The sequence below is a fragment of the Pseudophryne corroboree genome, chromosome 3 (genome assembly GCF_028390025.1).
Source record: "Pseudophryne corroboree isolate aPseCor3 chromosome 3, aPseCor3.hap2, whole genome shotgun sequence".
Taxonomy (NCBI): domain Eukaryota; kingdom Metazoa; phylum Chordata; class Amphibia; order Anura; family Myobatrachidae; genus Pseudophryne; species Pseudophryne corroboree.
The window spans coordinates 598,800,271-598,819,889 of NC_086446.1; the positions used below are offsets into that span (position 1 = coordinate 598,800,271).

The 19,619-nt window shown below is 46.9% G+C and overlaps 1 pseudogene; it reads right to left on the reverse strand.

Moving 5' to 3' along the window:
- Positions 1 to 18,602: 18,602 nt before the first annotated feature.
- Positions 18,603 to 19,387, reverse strand: LOC135058068 (spindlin-Z-like; annotated as a pseudogene).
- Positions 19,388 to 19,619: the final 232 nt, after the last annotated feature.

A 19,619-nucleotide genomic window follows, 5' to 3' on the forward strand; every position in this document is an offset into this window, starting at 1 on the left:
AGATATACAGTATTACATAGATGATGCAGCACACTGAGGGCCACACTGAGGCTGAGCACAGATATGGTATGTGACTGTGTCACACTGTGTATCGTTTTTTTTTCAGGCAGAGAACGGATTAATTAAACTGGTGGTCACTGGTCACACTATCAGCAAGTAGTACTCCTAATATGCTCCCCAAAATTAGTAAATCAAGTGTCTCTACTACTCTCTAGTCTACTCTAAACGGAGAGGACGCCAGCCACGTCCTCTCCCTATCAATCTCAATGCACGTGTGAAAATGGCGGCGACGCGCGGCTCCCTTATATAGAATCCGAGTCTCGCGATAGAATCCGAGCCTCGCGAGAATCCGACAGCGGGATGATGACGTTCGGGCGCGCTCGGGTTAACCGAGCAAGGCGGGAAGATCCGAGTCTGCCTCGGACCCGTGTAAAAAGCGTGAAGTTCGAGGGAGTTCGGTTTCCGAGAAACCGAACCCGCTCATCACTAGTTACCTTCACATCTCCCTGAAATGCTTTTTGAAATGTAGGCAAGTATGGTCTAATACCCCGTTTACACTGCACAAAAAAACTGGCATCGGTCCGGTATTTTGCTGGGTCGACACAGGTCGCTGTGCAGTGTGAAAGGGTCACTGCTGAATTCCCGGGTCGTCTGACCTGGTAATTCAACCCGGGAATAAAGGAGGGTTATTATCGGGTCAGGCGCAGTGTGAACGGGTTACCTGGGTCGATGTCACCTGGCACCTGTTAACAGGATAGGGAGAGGCAGTGTGAAGGTGATGTCATCTCCAGCGCCGCCCCGGATGCCGCCTGTGGTCCCGCCCCCATATGGCAACCCCGATCCAGCATATTGCCAGTTCAGGAAGCCACCCTGTTTACACTGCACAGGTCCAATGCCGGGTCACACTCGGGTGTGACCCGGCAATGGCAATGTAAACGGGGTGTAAGTATAGTGCTGCCCTTCAGTCTCCACAGTTTGCCATAAGTGCACTGAAAGTATCTAGTCACTCCTAGCTCAAGTCTCTTGACACCACAATGTTCCACAAACAACAAGTCTGGTATACTATTTCCGTGCCACCCTGCATCTGCATGCACTTACTACTCCAGCGTATGCTAATCTATTCAAGGGGAGCTATTAGCATGGCGAGCGCTAATGTATTCTAAACTGTCAGCGCTGCAGTTTACATCCCTGCAGCGCTGACTAATGGAGATTAGCACCGGCGACTTTACCTATTGCGCATATGCCCTAGTAATATTGCTAACGCACTTCCGGACGCCGTGCGTAGTCATTCCGGGTCTGTATTCCAAGCGTATAGGAGCCCCTCACAGGGCATTGCTATGGCAACCCAGGAGCCGAAGAGGTTTGTGGGAGCCAAACTGAAAGCCTCAATTGCGTCCCAAGGCATAGCAATGTACCTTCTGTGAGAAGGTGAAGGAATAAAATTAAAATCAGCGCCGGAGGGTGATAATTAATAAAGAAAACCCTAATTATCATTATAAATGAAAAATAGGTGCAATAATTACTGTGGTATATGAGGGCATAAATCACTGGGTCCCCACATATCTCTATGCTGCAGGTCCTTTCCTTTTTGTGCCATTATCCTATTATTGATAGTTATTGATAACACGCTATGAATATATGATTTCTATAGCAACATATTACTGTATATTCATAGATAAACATTTTAGAGTTTTTTTATGATCAACAATGTATTTTGTGGCGTGTTCTGCCACCTGCTGGATGAGATATAGAGTGAGTTTATTGTTACTTTCATTATACAAAGCAACCTGCCTCCACTACCTCTTTATCAAACCCAGCAAACCAGATGTTACAACCTGTATATTGATTGTTATCAATTCTAAATATTTATATACATTTATGTGTTAATAAATCAATAGTTATTAAATGACAGAGTATCTCTGAATGTTGTGCTTAGATTTAATATATGGACACACTGTTACGGATCAATGGGTCAACTTGAAAAAGGTCAACAGGGTCTAGGTCGACCCCATGAGGTTGACATACACAAGGTCAACATAGGAAAAAAGTCGACAAGGTCAAATTGACCATATGGAAAAGGCCAGCACATGGAAAGGTCGACATGAGGTTTTTAAAAAAACATTTTTTTACTGTGGACCTTAGTACTGTTGACCTATCATCCGGATACCGAACACACACAGGACCTCATTTGATAACAACTTTTGTTTTCGTGAATGGCATATAAAATGTTTGTGGATGTATTTCACCCTTTTCTGGGTTATTTCTTTGAAACTTGCAGCTCAAAATAGGGTGTAAGAGAATGTGGACACATCAGCAGGGGCTGGCTGGCAATTTTCAGTCTCGGGGCAAAAGCAAGCAAGTGGCCCAACTTTCCTACCAGCACATGCAACAGAAAAATGGGCATGACAAAAAGTGTTATAAGTGTCATTTGCCTAGTGTGAGTGTGGTTTAAATCGCTTTTGAAGTACAGTATATGAAAAATAGTTTTAACAAAGAGCTAAAAACAGGGACGGAACTGAATTTTAGGGGTCGCAAAATCTTGAAAGGCCCCTTCCCCATGAAAAAAAAGTAGCCAGCACTGCAGGCTCAGTCCCTCAGTGCCCCAAGTGCTGTACAAGTCATTACCTGCCGGCTGACTACTGCTCGCCTCATCCTCTCAGCACCGCACAGTCCAACTCCACTGCCAGTCTTTACTGCAGCCCGCAGATACGGTGTCAGTCATTAGACCGCTTTGGGGCCTGGGCGGGCAGGAACAGTGTGTGATCTATGACATCACATCGCTGCACCACAGTCAGTAGGATCATGCCTGGGTAGTTTCTGGGCCACCTGGAAGCGCCCAGCGATGTCTGGGCAACAGCTTAGTATGGTGCAGTGCTGGCTTTAGAAATCATGGGGCCCAGTACAAAAGGAATCAGAAAGGTCCCCTCCTTCATTCATGGAACCCCCCCCCCCCCCTACACACACACCTACAAGCAGGTCTAGTGGACACAGGGACTAATTCAGACCTGATCGCTGTGATGCAAATTAACCTGTCTTGCGATCAGATAGTCACCGCCCAGGGAGTGTGAAAATTCGCACTGTGCAAATGCACATGCACACTGTGCAAAAATTCACCTCAGTCAGCGGACAGCTGCAAATTGGGCACACAGACTGTAGGTTTAGAGTAAGGCTATAGTGCCTACAGAAAGTACATGCTATAAGGCCTTGCCACATTACTGAAGTGCACCTCAGATACATAATGAGACCGCATTAGCTGCCAGATCAGGCAAAGTTTTAAGTTTCAGAAAAAAGAGAAATAGGGGTGTTGCAAGGTCTGGCAATAGAAAATCAGACATCGAGTCTTAAACTCAGTGGACTACATAATTAAAAAAATAATGTATTTAGTAGGGATTAGTGGGTTCAGTTCCCTGAGAACCGACCCCCCCTTACCCCCCCCCCCCCCCACTTCACGCTCTGAGTCCAGATCCAAGCCCGACTCGGGTTTTCTCACCAGACTTGAAATCCAGAATGAGGCAAACTGTCATCATCTCGCTATTGGATTCTCACAGGTTTTGGATTCCATATAAGGAGCCGTGTGTCGCCGCCATTTTCACTCTGGAATTAGAGAGTGTAATAACATGTCTCCTCAGTGTCTGTGTGGGAAAGTGGCATGGCACATGGGGTTGTGACCTGCTCTTTTGTGTCATTCCAGTGCTGTTTTGTGCTGCATCAGTCCAGTGGTGGTGTCTTATGCTGCATCAGTCCAGTCACATTGGTGGTGTCCTTTGCTGCCATAAGTCCAGTGCTGCTGTATAAGTCCAGTCCAGTGGTGCTGTCTTGTGCTGCATCAGTCCAGTGGTGGTGTCCTTTGATGCCATAAGTCCAGTGGTGGTGTCCTGTGCTGCCATAAGTCCAGTGGTGCTGCTGTATAAGTCCAGTCCAGTGGTGCTGTCTTGTGCTGCATCAGTCCAGTGATGGTGTCCTGTGCTGCCATAAATCCAGTGGTGGTATCCTGTGCTACCATAAATCCAGTGGTGCGGCCGTATAAGTCCGTATAAGTCCAGTCCAGTAGTGCTGCTGTAAAAGTCCTGTCCAGTGGTGCTGCTGTAAAAGTCCAGTCCCGGGGTACTGCCATATAAGTCCAGTCCAGTGGTGCTGCCGTATAAGTCCAGTCCAGTGGTGCTGTCATATAAGTCCAGTCCAGTGGTGCTGCTGTATAAGACCAGTCCAGTGGTGCTACCATATAAGTCCAGCAGTACTGATGTATAAGTCATGGGGAACTGCCATATAAGTCCTTTCCAGTGGTGCTGCCATATAATTCCAGTCCAGTGGTGCTGCCATATAAGTCCAGCTGTACTGCCGTATAAGTCCAGCCCAGTGGTGCTGCCGTATAATCCCAGCCAGTGGTGCTGCCATATATGTCCAGTCCAGTGGTGCTGTGGTATAAGTCCAGCGGTACTGCCGTATAAGTCCAGGGGTACTGCTGTATAAGTCTAGTCCGGAGGTGCTGCCCTATAAATCCAGGGGTACTGCCATATAATTTCAGTCCAGTGGTGCTGCCATATAAGTCCAGTGGTGCTGCGGTATAAGTCCAGTCAAGTGGTTCTGCTGTATAAGTCCAGTGGTGCAGCGGTATAAGTCCAGGGGTACTGCCATATAAGTCCAGTCCAGTGCTGCTGCCATATAAGTCCAGTCCAGGGGTGCTGCCATATAAGTCCCTGGGTACTGCCATATAAGTCCAGGGGTACTGCCATATAAGTCCAGGGGTGCTGCCGTATAAGTCCAGGGGTACTGCCGTATAAGTCCAGGGGTACTGCCGTATCAGTCCAGTGGTGTTGCCATATAAGTTCAGTGGTGCTGCCATATAAGTCCAGTCCAGTGGTGTTGCCTTATAAGTCGTGTCCAGTGGTACTGCCATATAAGTCCAGTGGTGCTGCCATATAACCAGCGGTACTGCCGTATAAATCCAGTGCAGTGCTGCTGCCGTGTAAGTCCAGCAGTACTGCCGTATAAGCCGAGTCCATTGGTGCTGCCGTATAAGTCCAGGGATATTGCCATAGAAGTCCAGTGGTAATGCCTTCTAAATCCAGGGGTACTGCCGTATAAGTCCAGACCAGTGGTGCTTCCGTATAAGTCCAGTGGTGCTGCCGTATAAGTCCAGTCCAGTAGCGCTGCCGTATAGGTCCTGTCCAGTGGTGCTGCCATATAAGTCCAGTCCAGCGGTACTTCCGTATAAGTCATTGCGTACTGCCATATACAGTTGTGCTCATAAGTTTACATACCCTAGCAGAATTTGTGTTTTTCTGGCCATTTGTCAGAGGATATGAATGATAACTCACAAACTTTTCTTTCACTCATGGTTAGTGGTTGGGTGAAGCCATTTGTCTAACAACTGTGTTTACTCTTTTTAAATCATAATGACAACAGAAACTACCCAAATGACCCTGATCAAAAGTTTACATACCCCAGTTCTTAATGCCGTGTATTGCCCCCTTTAACATCAATGACAGCTTGAAGTCTTTTGTGGTAGTTGTGGATGAGGATCTTTATTTTCTCAGATGGTAAAGCTGCCCATTCTTCTTGGCAAAAAGCCTCCAGTTCCTGTAAATTCTTGGGCTGTCTTGCATGAACTGCACATTTGAGATCTCCCCAGAGTGGTTCAATGATATTGAGGTCAGGAGACTGAGTTGGCCACTCCAGAACCTTCACTTTATTCTGCTGTAGCCAATGACAGGTCGACTTGGCCTTGTGTTTTGGATCATTGTCATGTTGGAACGTCCAAGTACGTCCCATGCACAGCTTCCGGGCTGATGAGTGCAAATTTTCCTCCAGTATTTTCTGATAACATGCTGCATTCATCTTGCCATCAATTATGACCAAGTTTCCAGTGCCTTTGTAGCTCACACATCCCCAAAACATCAGAGATCCACCTCCGTGTTTCACAGTAGGAATGGTGTACCTTTCATCATAGGCCTTGTTGACTCCTCTCCAAATGTAACGTTTATGGTTGTGGCCAAAAAGTTCAATTTTGGTCTCATCACTCCAAATGACTTTGTTCCAGAAGTTTTGAGGCTTGTCTCTGTGCTGTTTGGAGTATTGTAAGCATGATGCTTTGTGGCATTTGTGTAGTAATGGCTTTCTTCTGGCGACTCGACCATGCAGCCCATTTTTCTTCAAATGCCTCCTTATTGTGCATCTTGAAACAACCACACCACTTTTTTTCAGAGAGTCCTGTATTTCAGCTGAAGTTATTTGTGGATTTTTCTTTGCATCCTGAACAATTTTCCTGGCAGTTGTGGCTGAAATTTTTGTTGGTCTACCTGACCGTGATTTGGTTTCCACAGAATCCCTCATTTTCCACTTCTTAATTAGAGTTTGAATACTGCTGATTGGCATTCTCAATTGCTTGGATATCTTTTTATATTCCTTTCCTGTTTTAAAGGATCCTTTGACAATTCTTTTGCTTTCCCCATGACTCAGAATCCAGACACATCAGTGCAGCACTGGATGAAAGATGCAAGAGTCTTTCAGGAGTCCAGAAACTCACTGACCTTTTATACACACACACACTGATTACAAGCAAACAGATCACAGGTGAGGATAGTTATCTTTAGTAGCCATTCAAACCCATTTGTGTCAAATTGTGTGCATGTTATCAGGCCAAAATCTCCAGGGTATGTAAACTTTTGATCAGGGTCATTTGGGTAGTTTCTGTTGTCATTATGATTTAAAAAGAGTAAACACAGTTGTTTGACAATAAATGGCATCACCCAACCACTAACCATGAGTGAAAGAAAAGTTTGTGAGTTATCATTCATATTCTCTGACAAATGGCCAGAAAATCCCAAATTCTGCTAAGGTATGTAAACTTATGAGCACAACTGTAAGTCCAGTCCAGTGGTGCTGCCATATAAGTCCAGTCCAGTGGTGCTGCCGTATAAATCCAGCAGTACTGCCGTATAAGTCCAGTCCAGTGGTGCTGCCATATAAGTCCAGTGGTGCTGCCGTATAAGTCCAGGGGTGCTGCCATAAAAGTCCAGTCCAGCAGTACTGCCATATAAGTCCAGCAGTACTGCCATATCATTCCAGGGGTACTGCCGTATAAGTCCAGTCCAGTGGTGCTGCCATATAAGTCCTGTCCAGTGGTGCTGCCATATAAGTCCAGAGTTACTTCCGTATAAGTCAAGTCCAGTGGGGCTGCCATATAAGTCCAGTGGTGCTGCCATATAAGTCCAGTCCAGTGGTGCTGCCGTATAAGTCAGGGGTGCTGCCATATAAGTCCAGGGGTGCTGCCATATAAGTCCGGGGGTGCTGCCATATAAGTCCAGGGGTGCTGCTGTAAAAGTCCAGTCCAGTGGTGCAGCCTTTTAAGTCCTGTCCAGTGGTGCTGCTGTATAAGTCCAAAGGTCCTGCCGAATAAGTCCAGGGGTACTGCGTATAAGTCCAGTGGTGCTGCCATATAAGTCCAGTGGTGCTGCCATATAGGTCCAGGGTTACTGCTGTATAAGTCATGGGGTACTGCAGTATAAGTCCAGTCCAGTGGTGCTGCCATATAAGTGCAGTGGTGCTGCTGTATACGTCCAGTCCAGTGGTGCTGCCGTCTAAGTTCAGTGGTGCTGCCGTATAAGTCCAGGGGTATTGCCTTATAAATCCAGGGGTACTGCCGTATAAGTCCAGTCCAGTGGTGCTGCTGTATAAGTCTAGTGGTGCCGCCATATAAGTCCAGGGGTACTGTCGTATAAGTCCAGTCCGGTATCTGCCATTAGCGCAGTGGGTTTTAGAGAATTGATGGAGGTAATGTGTCCCTGGTACCAGATCCCATCTAGATTCCATTTCACTAGGAAAGTGATTCCCGGACTGTACAGGGATATTAAGAAACATGTCCTCAGTGTCCTGAAAAATGCGGTCGTACCCAGTGTCCACTTAACCACGGACATGTGGACAAGTGGAGCAGGGCAAACTAAGGACTACATGACTGTGACAGCCCACTGGGTAGATGTATTGCCTTCCACAGCAACAACAGCAGTGGCAGCAGTAGTAGCATCTCACAAACGCCAGATCGTTCCTAGACAGGCTACACTGTGTATCATTGGTTTCCGTAAGAGGCACACCGCTGACAACCTCTTACGGAAACTGAGGGACATCATCGCACAATGGCTTACCCCACTTAGACTCTCCTGGGTATTTGAGATATTGGACAACACCACCAATATTGTGCGTGCATTACATCTGGGCAAATTCCAGCATGTCCCAATGTTTTGCACATACAATTAATTTGGTGTTGCAGAATTTATAAAAAAAATTACAGGGGCATCCAGGAGATGCTATCGATGGTCCCCAAAATTGCGGGCCACTTTCGACATTCAGCGACTGTGTGCCACTTCTAGATGGGCCAGGTGTTTGTGCCGCCCACCTGGGTTGCTTAGCTTAGTCATACAGCTACCTCATTGCACCTGTTTTCCTTCTTTGCATGATGTGCTATTTGGGGCCTTGTTTTTAAAAGTGCCATCCTTTCTGCCACTGCAGTGCCACTCCTAGATGGGCCAGGTGTTTGTGCCACACACTTGTGCTGCTTAGCTTAGTCATACAGCTACCTCGGTGCACCTCTTTTTTTTATTTGCATCATGTGCTGTTTTGGGCCTAGTTTTTAAAAGTGCCATCCTGTCTGATACTGCAGTGCCACTCCTAGATGGGCCAGGTGTATGTGCCGCACACTTGTGTCGCTTAGCTTAGTCATACACCTCTTTTTCTTCTTTGAATGATGTGCTGTCTGGGGCCTAGTTTTTTTAGTTGCGTCCTGTCTGACACTGCAGTGCCACTCCTAGATGGGCCAGGTGTTTGTGCCACACACTTGTGTCGCTTAGCTTAGTCATACAGCTACCTCATTGCACCTCTTTTTTTCTTTGCATCATGTGCTGTTTGGTGCCTAGTTTTTAAAAGTGCCATCCTGTCTGCCACTGCAGTGCCAATCCTAGATGGGCCAAGTGTTTGTGCCACCCACTTGTGTCGCTTAGCAAAGTCATCCAGCTAAGTCAGTGCAACCTTTTGGCCTAAAAACAATATTGTGAGGTGTGAGGTGTTCAGAATAGACGGGAAATGAATGTTATTGAGGTTAATAATACCGTAGGATCAAAATTACCCCCAAATTCTGTGATGTTAGCTGCTTTTGTGTTTTTTTCAAAAAATTTCCAGATCCAAAACCAAAACCCGAAAGGGTGGTTTTGGCAAAACCAATCCAGATCCAAAACGAAAACACAAAACACGAAGAGTGGCCACCGCACATCTCTAGTATTTCGTATTGCCACTGTAAATGTTGCACTGGCTGCTGCAGTTTGATACAATATAAGAAAATAAGGGATATTTTGTTCGGTTCGTTGAGATCCGAACCCCCACGGAACTTCACCTATTTTACACGGGTCCGAGGCAGCCTCGGATCTTCCCGCCTTGCTCGGTTAACCCGAACGCGCCCGAACGTCATCATCCCGCTGTCGGATTCTCGCGAGATTCGTATTCTATATAAAGAGCCGTGCGTCGCCACCATTTTCACTCGTGCATTGGAGATTAAACGGAGAGGAAGTGGCTGCGTTCTCTCCCTGAAAAGCTCAGTATCTGTGCTCAGTGTGCTGCAAATATCTGTGCTTAGTGTGCTGCAAATATCTACGTTCTCTGGCTGAAAACACTCCATATCTGTGCTCAGTGTGCTGCAAATATATGTGCTCAGTGTGCTGCATTGTGGGGACCACCAGTATATAATTATACTATAGTAGTACAGTACAGTAGGCCATTGCTTTATCTTGCAGCTCTGTGTCAAGTATACTATCCATATCTGTGCTGCATTATTGTGAGCAGTATATAGTAGGACAGTGCAGCATTTGGGTGACCAGCAGTATACATATAGTACAGTACAGTAGGCCATTGCTGTATCTTGCAGCTCTGTGTCACTGCAAGTATCCTGATCAGTGCTCAATATCTGCTGCATTGTTGTGACCAGTATGTATACTGGCCCTCATTCCGAGTTGTTTGCTCGCTAGCTGCTTTTAGCAGCATTGCACACGCTAAGCCGCTGCCCTCTGGGAGTGTATTTTAGCATAGCAGAATTGCGAACGAAAGATTAGCAGAATTGCGAATAGAAATTTCTTAGCAGGTTCTGAGTAGCTCGAGACTTACTCAGCCATTGCGATCAGTTCAGTCAGTTTCGTTCCTGGTTTGACGTCACAAACACACCCAGCGTTCGCCCAGACACTTCCCCGTTTCTTCAGACACTCCCGCGTTTTTCCCACAAACGCCAGCGTTTTTTCACACACACCCAGAAAACGTCCAGTTTCCACCCAGAAACACCCACTTCCTGTCAATCACAGTACGATCACCAGAACGATGAAAAATCCTCGTTATGCCGTGAGTAAAATACCTAACTTTTGTGTAAAATAACTAAGCGCATGCGCTCTGCGAACCTTGCGCATGCGCAGTAAGCGACTAATCGCAATATAGCGAAAATCGGCAACGAGCTAACGACTCGGAATGACCCCCACTGTACTGTGCGACGTGTGTTATACACCTGGTGATTTTATACATCCTGTAATCTGTACTGAGCGATGTGTGAGATACACCTGGGGATTATACACCCTGCATACTGTACTGAGCAACGTTTGTGATACACCTGGTGATTATACACCCTGTATACTGTACTGAGTGATATGTGAGATACACCTGGGGATTATACACCCTATAAACTGTACTGTGTGATGTTTGAGATACACATGGGGATTATACACCCTATATACTGTACTGTGCGATGTGTGTTATACACCTGGTGATTATACATCCTGTAATCTGTACTGAGCGATGTGTGAGATAAACCTGGGGATTATACACCCTATATACTGTACTGTGTGATGTGTGAGATACACCTGGGGATTATACACCCTATATACTGTACTGTGCGATGTGTGTGATACACCTGGTAATTAATTATACACCCTGTATACTGTACTGTGCGACGTGTGTTATACACCTGGTGATTGTACATCCTGTAATCTGTACTGAGCGATGTGTGAGATACACCTGGGGATTATACACCCTATATACTGTACTGAGTGATGTGTGAGATACACCTGGTGATTATACACCCTGTATACTGTACTATGCGACGTGTGTTATACACCTGGTGATTATACATCCTGTAATCTGTACTGAGCGATGTGTGAGATACACCTGGGGATTATACACCCTATATACTGTACTGTGTGATGTGTGAGATACACCTGGGGATTATACACCCTATATACTGTACTGTGCGATGTGTGTGATACACCTGGTAATTAATTATACACCCTGTATACTGTACTGTGCGACGTGTGTTATACACCTGGTGATTATACATCCTGTAATCTGTACTGAGTGATGTGTGAGATACACCTGGGGATTATACACCCTATATACTGTACTGAGTGATGTGTGAGATACACCTCGGGATTATACACCCTGTATACTGTACTGTGTGACGTGTGTTATACACCTGGGGATTATACATCCTGTAATCTGTACTGAGCGATGTGTGAGATACACCTGGGGATTATACACCCCATATTATTATTATTATTATTATTATCTTTTATTTATATGGTGCCACAAGGGTTCTGCAGCTCCCAATTAGAGTACATAAATAATCAAACAGGAAAACAGCAACTTACAGTTGATGACAGTATAGCAGTAGTACAGGGTAAATAAACATAGTTACATCAGCAGATGACACTGGAATAAGTATCAGGTGGCAGAAAACTGCTGGATGTGGTACAGTTGAAGATTATTTAAGTAAGACAAAGGATAAGCACATGAAGGAAGAGGGCCATGCTTGTGAGAGTTTACAATCTAAAGGGGAGGGGTAGACAGACAGGGGTGACATAGATGGGCTACATAGAGAACGTGGAACAGAGGGTTAGGATGAGATTTGGCTGGGTTTGGTGAAGATGTGGAGAAAATTAAAAATAGGGGGGGGGGGGAGAATCGATAACTTCTACCGCTTTCAAAAAGGTCAATGGAAGCTGAAATAATGGACAACTATCTCATGGAAGCCAGATACAGTATACCAAACAGTACTTAGCAGAGTTAGGAATGAGTGCTTATGAAATACAGTAACATTTTGTCATAATATTTCAGAAACTGCATGGCTGGTCTCTTGCACTCTTTTGCTCTAATACACCACCTGCTTTAGGATTTATATTCAAAAAACATTGGCCCTCATTCCGAGTCGTTCGCTCGGTATATTTCATCGCATCGCAGTGAAATTCCGCTTAGTACGCATGCGCAATATTCGCACTGCGACTGCGCCAAGTAATTTAACAATGAAGATAGTATTTTTACTCACGGCTTTTTCTTCGCTCCGGCGATCGTAATGTGATTGACAGGAAATGGGTGTTACTGGGCGGAAACACGGCGTTTTATGGGCGTGTGGTTGAAAACGCTACCGTTTCCGGAAAAAACGCAGGAGTGGCTGGAGAAACGGAGGAGTGGCTGGGCGAACGCTGGGTGTGTTTGTGACGTCAAACCAGGAACGACAAGCACTGAACTGATCGCACAGGCAGAGTAAGTCTGAAGCTACTCTGAAACTGCTAAGTAGTTTGTAATCGCAATATTGCGAATACATCGGTCGCAATTTTAAGAAGCTAAGATACACTCCCAGTAGGCGTAGGCTTAGCGTGTGTAACTCTGCTAAATTCACCTTGCGACCGATCAACTCGGAATGAGGGCCATTATGTCTCGATAATCCCCAAAACGTCAGTGTTCTTGGAAAGTGGTTTGTTCCTTTGTAAGGGAAAGAGAACAAACGTTCTCAAACAACGGTTTCTCAATTTCTTTTCTCTGACGTCCTAAGAGGATGCTGGGACTCCGTAAGGACCATGGGGAATAGCGGCTCCGCAGGAGACTGGGCACAACTAAAGAAAGCTTTAGGACTACCTGGTGTGCACTGGCTCCTCCCACTATGACCCTCCTCCAGACCTCAGTTAGAATCATGTGCCCGGCTGAGCTGTATGCACACTAGGGGCTCTCCTGAGCTCCTAGAAAGAAAGTATATTTTAGGTTTTTTATTTTACAGTGAGATCTGCTGGCAACAGACTCACTGCAGCGGGGGACTAAGGGGAGAAGAAGCGAACCTACCTGACTGGAGATAGTTTGGGCTTCTTAGGCTACTGGACACCATTAGCTCCAGAGGGATCGAACACAGGACCCGACCTCGATCGTTCGGTCCCGGAGCCGCGCCGCCGTCCCCCTTACAGAGCCAGAAGCAAGAAGTGGTCCGGAAAATCGGCGGCAGAAGACCTCGGTCTTCAACAAGGTAGCGCACAGCACTGCAGCTGTGCGCCATTGCTCCTCATGCACACCTCACACTCCGGTCACTGATGGGTGCAGGGCGCTGGGGGGGGGGCACCCTGAGCAGCAATATAAACACCTTGGCTGGAAAATCATCACAATATATAGTCCCAGGGCTTTATATGTGATAAATTACCCCTGCCAGAATTCCTGAAAAAAGCGGGAGAAAAGTCAGTCGAAAAAGGGGCGGGGCTAACTCCCTCAGCACACTGGCGCCATTTTTTCTTCACAGTGCAGCTGGAAGACAGCTCCCCAGGCTCTCCCCTGTAGTTTTCAGGCTCAAAGGGTTAAAAAGAGAGGGGGGGCACTAATTTTAGGCGCAATATGTGTATACAAGCAGCTATTGGGGGAAAAATCACTCAGTTATAGTGTTAATCCCTGCATTATATAGCGCTCTGGTGTGTGCTGGCATACTCTCTCTCTGTCTCCCCAAAGGACTTTGTGGGGTCCTGTCCTCAGTCAGAGCATTCCCTGTGTGTGTGCGGTGTGTCGGTACGGCTGTGTCGACATGTTGGATGAGGAAGGTTACGTGGAGGCGGAGCAGAGGCCGATAAATGGGATGTCGCCCCCTGTGGGGCCGATATCAGAGTGGATGGATAGGTGGAAGGTATTAACCGACAATGTCAACTCCTTACATAAAAGGCTGGATGACGTAACAGCTGTGGGACAGCCGGCTTCTCAGCCCGCGCCTGCCCAGGCGTCTCAAAGGCCATCAGGGGCTCAAAAAACGCCCGTTACCTCAGATGGCAGACACAGATGTCGACACGGAGTCTGACTCCAGTGTCGACGAGATTGAGACATATACACAATCCACTAGGAACATCCGTTGCATGATCTCGGCAATGAAAAATATGTTACACATTTCTGACATGAACCCAAGTACCACATAAAAGGGATTTTATGTTTGGGGAGAAAAAGCAGCCAGTGTTTTGTTCCCCCATCAGATGAGTGAATAAAGTGTGTAAAGAAGCGTGGGTTCCCCCGATAAGAAACTGGTAATTTCTAAAAAGTTACTGATGGCGTACCCTTTCCCGCCAGAGGATAGGTCACGTTGGGAGATATCCCCTAGGGTGGATAAGGCGCTCACACGTTTGTCAAAAAAGGTGGCACTGCCGTCTTAGGATACGGCCACTTTGAAGGAGCCTGCTGATAAAAAGCAGGAGGCTATCCTGAAGTCTGTATATACACACTCAGGTACTATACTGAGACCTGCAATTGCCTCAGCATGAATAGTGCTGCTGCAGCGTGGTCTGATACCCTGTCATATTAATACCCTAGACAGAGATAATATTTTGCTAACATAGAGCATATTAAAGACGTCGTCTTATATATGAGAGATGCACAGAGGGATATTTGCCGGCTGGCATCCAGAATTAAGGCAATGTCCATTCTGCCAGGAGGGTATTAGAGACCCGGCAGTGGACAGGTGATGCTGACTTTAAAAGGCACATGGAGATTCTGCCTTATAAGGGTGACAAATTGTTTGGGGATGGTCTCTGGGACCTCGTATCCACAGCAACAGCTGGGAAGAAAAATTTTTTACCTCAGGTTTCCTCACAGCCTAAGAAAGCACCGTATTTTCAGGTACAGTCCTTTCGGCTTCAGAAAAGCAAGCGGGTCAAAGGCGCTTCCTTTCTGCACAGAGACAAGGGAAGAAGGAAAAAGCTGCACCAGACAGCCAGTTCCCAGGATCAAAAATCTTCCCCCGCTTCCTCTGAGTCCACCGCATGACGCTGGGGCTCCACAGGTGGAGACAGGTGCGGTGGGGGCGCGTCTCGGGAACTTCAGGGACCAGTGGGCTTGCCCACAGGTGGATCCCTAGGTTCTGCAAGTAGTATCACAGGGATACAAGCTGGAGTTTGAGGCGACTCCCCCTCACCGTTACCTCACATCAGCCTTGCCTGCTGCCCTCGGAGAAAGGGAGGTAGTACTGGCAGCAATTCACAAGCTGTACTTCCAGCAGGTGAAATCAAGGTACCAGTCCTTCAACAAGGCCGGGGTTACTATTCCAAAATGTTTGTGGTACCGAAACCAGACGGTTCGGTGAGACCCATTCTAAAATTGAAATCCTTGAACACTTATATACGAAGGTTCAAGTTCAAAATGGAATCGCTCAGGGCGATTATTGCAAGCCTGGAGAATTTCATGGTATCACTGGACATCAAGGATGCTTACCTGCATGTCCCTATTTACCCTCCTCACCAGGAGTACCTCAAAATTGTGGTACAGGTTTGTCATTACCAATTCCAGACGTTGCCGTTGGTCTGTCCCCGGCACCGAGGGTATTTACCAAGATAATGGCCGAAATAATTATCCCATACTTGGACGATCTCCTTATAAAGGCGAGGTCCAGGGAGCAGTTGTTCGTCGGAGTAGCACTATCTCGGGAAGTGCTACAACAGCACGGCTGGATTCTGAATATTCCAAAGTCGCAGCTGGTTCCTACGACGCGTCTACTGTTCCTGGGTATGGTTCTGGACACAGAACAAGAAAAAAAGGGTTTCTCCCGGAGGAGAAGTCCAAGGAGTTGTCGTCTCTAGACAGAGACCTCCTAATACAAATACAGGTGTCGGTGCATCAATGCACGCGAGCCCTGGGAAAGATGGTAGCTTCTTACAAAGAAATTCCATTCGGCAGGTTCCATGCAAGGATCTTCCAGTGGGATCTGTTGGACAAGTGGTCCGGGTCGCATCTTCAGATGCATCGGCGGATAACCCTGTCTCCAAGGGCCAGGGTGTCTCTGCTGTTGTGGTGGCTGCAGAGTGCTCATCTTCTAGAGGGCTGCAGATTCGGCATACAGGACTGGGTCCTGGTGACCACGGATGCCAGCCTTCGAGGCTGGGGGGCAGTCACACAGGGAAGAAACTTCCAAGGACTATGGACAAGTCAGGAGACTTCCCTACACATAAATATTCTGGAACTAAGGGCCATTTACAATGCCCTAAGTCAGGCTAGACCCCTGCTTCAACACCGGCCGGTGCTGATCCAGTCAGACAACATCACGGCGGTCGCTCATGTAAACCTACAGGGCGGCACAAGAAGCAGGATGGCGATGGCAGAAGCCACAAGGATTCTCCGATGGGCGGAAAATCATGTGTTAGCACTGTCAGCAGTGTTCATTCCCGGAGTGGACAACTGGGAAGCAGACTTTCTCAGCAGACACGACCTCCACCCGGGAGAGTGGGGACTTCATCCAGAAGTCTTCCAACTGATTGTACACCGTTGGGAAAGGCCACAGGTGGACATGATGGCGTCCCGCCTCAACAAAAAGCTAAAAAGATATTGCTCCAGGTCAAGGGACCCTCAGGCGATAGCTGTGGACGCTCTGGTAACACCGTGGGTGTACCAGTCGGTGCATGTGTTCCCTTCTCTGCCTCTCATACCCAGGGTAATGAGAATAATAAGAAGGAGAGGAGTAAGAACTATACTCATTGTTCCGGATTGGCCAAGAAGAGCTTGGTACCCAGAACTCCAAGAAATGATCTCAGAGGACCCATGGCCTCTGCCGCTCAGACAGGACCTGCTGCAGCAGGGGGCCTGTCTGTTCCAAGATGTACCGCGGCTGCGTTTGACGGCATGGCGGTTGAACGCCGGATCCTGAAGGAAAAGGGCATTCCGGAGGAAGTTATCCCTACGCTAATTAAAGCTAGGAAAGAAGTGAGCGCAAACCATTATCACCGCATATGGCGGAAATATGTTGCATGCTGTGAGGCCAGGAAGGCCCCAACGGAGGAATTTCAGCTAGGTCGATTTCTGCACTTCCTACAGTCAGGGATGACTAGGCCTAAATTTGGGTTCCATTAAGGTCCAGATTTCGGCTCTATCGATTTTCTTCCAAAATAGAACTGGCTTCACTGCCTGAAGTTCAGACTTTTGTTAAGGGAGTGCTGCATAGTCAGCCCCCGTTTGTGCCTCCAGTGGCACCGTGGGATCTCAACTTGGTGTTGGATTTCCTGAAGTCGCATTGGGTTGAGCCACTTAAATCCGTGGAGCTAAAATACCTCACGTGGAAATTGGTCATGCTGTTGGCCTTGGCGTCGGCCAGGCGTGTATCAGAATTGGCGGCTTTATCATGCAAAAGCCCTTATCTGATTTTTTTATATGGATAGGGCAGAATTGAGGACTCGTTCCCAATTCCTTCCTAAGGTGGTATCAGTGTTTCATGTGAACCAACCTATTGTGGTGCCTGCGGCTACTTGGGACTTGGAGGATTCCAAGTTACTGGACGTAGTCAGGGCCCTGAAAAATATATGTTTCCAGGACGGCTGGAGTCAGGAAAACTGACTCGCTATTTATCCTATATGCACCCAACAAGCTGGGTGCTCCTGCTTCTAAGCAGACTATTGCTCGCTGGATCTGTAGCACGATTCAACTTGCACATTCTGCGGCTGGACTGCCGCACCCTAAATCTGTAAAAGTCCATTCCACGAGGAAAGGGGCTCTTCTTGGGCGGCTGCCCGAGGGGTCTCGGCTTTACAATTTTGCCGAGCTGTTACTTGGTCGGGTTCAAACACTTTTGCAAGAGTCTACAAGTTTGATACCCTGGCTGAGGAGGACCTAGAGTTTGCTCATTCGGTGCTGCAGAGTCATCCGCACTCTCCCGCCCGTTTGGGAGCTTTGGTATAATCCCCATGGTCCTTACGGAGTCCCAGCATCCACTTAGGACGTCAGAGAAAATAAGATTTTACTCACCGGTAAATCTATTTCTCGTAGTCCGTAGTGGATGCTGGGCGCCCATCCCAAGTGCGGATTGTCTGCAATACTTGTATATAGTTATTGCCTAACTAAAGGGTTATTGTTGAGCCATCTGTTGAGAGGCTCAGTTATATTTCATACTGTTAACTGGGTATAGTATCACGAGTTATACGGTGTGATTGGTGTGGCTGGTATGAGTCTTACCCGGGATTCAAAATCCTTCCTTATTGTGTCAGCTCTTCCGGGCACAGTATCCTAACTGAGGTCTGGAGGAGGGTCATAGTGGGAGGAGCCAGTGCACACCAGGTAGTCCTAAAGCTTTCTTTAGTTGTGCCCAGTCTCCTGCGGAGCCGCTATTCCCCATGGTCCTTACGGAGTCCCAGCATCCACTACGGACTACGAGAAATAGATTTACCGGTGAGTAAAATTTTATTTTTCCTCTGGGAAGGGATTGTGGATTCGCAAGAATATCTGAGCATTTCTGTAATCAGAAAGCAGCGACTTTCTACAAATGTTTACATTAGATTACGTTTGGCAAAAAAAAAAGTACAGAATCCCATTTAGGATGTCTTCACCAAATCGTAGACATAAATATGGAAATCGTCATCAAACTTAATGAAGTACACAGATGGTTTAGCTTCAACTTGATGAATAACCATGCCAGTCCTTTTTGAGCCATCTTCTTTGGCATATTCCACTTGCTTGCCCACGAGGCTGTCCACAATCTCCCCTGGTTCTCTTTTAGCTGGAGGGGAATCATTTGAGTCTGGCATGATCCGAAGATCTCCTTCTTTATAGTCATCTAAAAGTTGATACATATATAAGACTGGGTCCTTTTCATAGGTTATATAAAACCATGTGTTCATAATAGGTGCTCGTGCTAATACCATCCCTCGCCACTCATCCTTTGAACCATCCTCTGTTTCAAACATATGCTCCACTGCTTTACCAATCATTGTGTCAGCCAAATGGGCATCGCTGATTCGGGATGAGGCAACTCTGGTAGAACTTCAAGAGCAGACATCCTTTCATCCTTGTGAAGCTCAAGTCCATAGACACAATCAAATTCATCATACTTTATAAGATAGAGGGAGGGATTCACTGGTACTTGATCCAGAACTGTTCCTTTCCACTGGGTTATTGGCCCACTGCCCTCTTTCCACCCATGCTGTATTCTACAGCCTACAATATTTCGCCTTGGCTGGGAGACTGGTTTACTTGGTCCCATATTGTTTTGATGTTTCTTATGAGATGTTCTTTTCTTCATCATATTTGCAGAAACACCTGCATGTGCTGCATCAGCTCTTGATCGCTGAGCGGCCACCTTTCCAAAAGGAGTCTTCATTAATCTGTGTATTAAAGGGCAGCAGGGCTGCCGAACTAGGGTGAAAAGTGTAGTCACTCCAAGTTTGTTGCAGTCCTTCCAGTCTACATGAAAAAGAACCCCTTCCTTTCCACCTTTCAGAAAAACTCCGACCCTAAATTGCTCTCATCAGAAGTCACTTATCTGGGGCAGATAGGATGTGTTTCCCTCCACTCCCCCTGCAGGTGATGGCTGCGGCACAGTGCTCCCCTGC